At 45.6% G+C, this 2,295-nt stretch overlaps 1 pseudogene; it reads right to left on the bottom strand.

Annotated features, from left to right (window-relative positions):
- Nucleotides 1-962: 962 nt before the first annotated feature.
- Nucleotides 963-1,507, bottom strand: LOC123762198 (DNA-directed RNA polymerases I, II, and III subunit RPABC2 pseudogene; annotated as a pseudogene).
- Nucleotides 1,508-2,295: the final 788 nt, after the last annotated feature.

Raw genomic sequence — 2,295 nt, 5'->3', positions numbered from 1 at the left:
GTGTTACGTAAAGTATGGTGACAAATAAACACAGACACTAAGATACTATATATATATTTGGTCGAATATACAGAAGTACACAGGTGATACTTTGGTGTGAGTTGAGCGCACTGAGCCTCGGTACTGTATCTCGCAAGTGTCTGCTCTAGACCACACTTGAAAGTAGACTAGTTTAATGTTTGCTATTCTGCTGCTTATATGCTCGGGCAACACCTCACCGTGTTGCCCGGGCAACGCCTCACCTCATTCATCTCCAAAGGTTGACAGGAATATTAACAATGCATTTGGAGCGAGTATATTATTGGGATAATCTACTCGCTACAGAACTCCCCCTCCCAGGGGATGAAAGGAAAAATACTTGATCAAGGAACTTGATCTGGTCGGTGAATTGTACGCCCTGCTCGCGTTACATAACCATCAAAGTTAACTTCCTCCTCTTCGCTGATGTCATCTAACTGGGGTCGTAGGGTGGGAGGTCGCACAGGATCGTCCGTCGTCGTAGGAGGCGGTGCTGCTGGTAACTGTGGTCGAAAAGTGAACTGCGTAGTCGGCGGATGTGTCTCTGGATTTAGCAGTGTCGCAGACGTTGAGACGAAGCCTGGAGCAGAGCAGAGAGCTGAGTGAGGCTGGAGTCGTGGAGCTCTATGTGGGAGAGCGTGGCGGCTCGATTGAGAATTGTGAGTGTCTGAACTCGGGGAGCGAGAGCGTGGCGGCTCGATGCAGTCGTAGTCTGCTGTCTGCTCTGTGTCGAAGCTGTAGCGTCCTGGGTTGATTAGGACTGTACACGCCGAGTACTACATTGTTGACTGTGGAAAATGTAGTCTGGTACCAAAAGATGTAGGTACAGTATGTGGACAAGCTCGGTGTAGCAGGAGAGAAGAATATGCATAATTGTAGCGTCCTTGGGTCGCTGTCGCAATGTGGAGCATTGTAAAAATTGTACATCACTACTTCTCTTAATACAACAAATATGAGAAAAGAACTAACAATTCATCATGAATGATCAGACATCCTTAAAGCTTTACCATCAATCTAACATGTACTTAGAAGTCACTGATGATAAGTTCATCTATGCCCCAATCTTCAAAAGATCCGTCTGGCAAATATCTGTGAATGATGATGGGAATTTTCCGTTCTCTCAATTCTTTGGCAGCAATTTGGAGCGGATCCGATTCTGCATCAATTTCCACCATGACAGGCGCACACATTGCAATCTGCAGTGCTCTCGTGCCCAATACTCTAGCTCTTTCATATTTTGTCATATAAGGTGTCGTGATTCTCTTGAGCGTAGGCACTGGCTGACCTTCCCCTGCAGGTACCAACTCTGTCTGGTTATCATCATCCTCCTCTCCTTGCAGGTCATCCAGATTCTCATCATCTTCTGCCTCCTCGAAGTCATCACCAACATTATCACCATCGAACTCCTCGTCAGCCATCTCGCGTTCCTGTTTGCACCAAGGTCTTCTCCCAGCTATAAGCAAGACTCGCGTGGCCGTGTGTGACGCAGCGCTGAGCGTCGGTACAGTATCTCGCAAGTGTCCGCTCTAGACCACACTTGAAAGTAGACTAGTTTAATGTTTGTGTTGTTGTTGTTAAAGATTTAGCTATTCAGGACGGAGTGCCCATGTAGCACGGGCTATGGTGAGCCCGTAAATAAGTTTGGTGATATACATGATAACCTTTTTCCTGTGATATTTAGGTCTAAGTTTAAAATGGAGGAGAGGACTTCTCCTTTTTCCCTGCTTATTTTGTCGCTTCTGTTTTATTGCACTGGTTTTAATCTTTTTTTATTAACATTATCTTGGTGGCGGATGTAGATGCAGAATGCTCACTAATGAGTCCCATTCCTCAACAGCTTTTCTAATCATTGTAGTCCCGGTGGAATGTGCATCTAATGCAGCTGCTGTCGTTCGATTAATGTTGAGTTTGATGCGCAGGGGTTCAGTAGCTTCACATTCTAGTAAGTAGTGCAATAGCGGCGCCTCTGCCTCAGTTTCACAGATGTGACACTCTTTAACTATTGGGTTCATTACCTCCCAGCAGCACTTGTACCCAAGTCTGAGTCTGTGTATGGCTACTGCAATGTCTCTGGATATCTTTTTGCCAGGCTTGAAAGAGGAGTAACCAGTGCTTGTTTATACCATATCGCAGTGGATCTTCCTTCCGCTACTTTGGCTCTGTGGCGACTTTTGATAGTTGAGAATATTTTCTTCTTGATTTGCTCCTTTATCTGTGAGAAACTTGGAGGGATTTGAACCTGTACAACAGGTAGAGCAGTGGCAGTTTTTGCTAGTG

The sequence above is a fragment of the Procambarus clarkii genome, chromosome 34 (genome assembly GCF_040958095.1).
Source record: "Procambarus clarkii isolate CNS0578487 chromosome 34, FALCON_Pclarkii_2.0, whole genome shotgun sequence".
In the NCBI taxonomy this organism is placed as follows: Eukaryota; Metazoa; Arthropoda; class Malacostraca; order Decapoda; family Cambaridae; genus Procambarus; species Procambarus clarkii.
The sequence above is the reverse complement of the archived record's forward strand: the minus strand, read 5'-3'. Positions and strand labels throughout refer to the sequence as shown.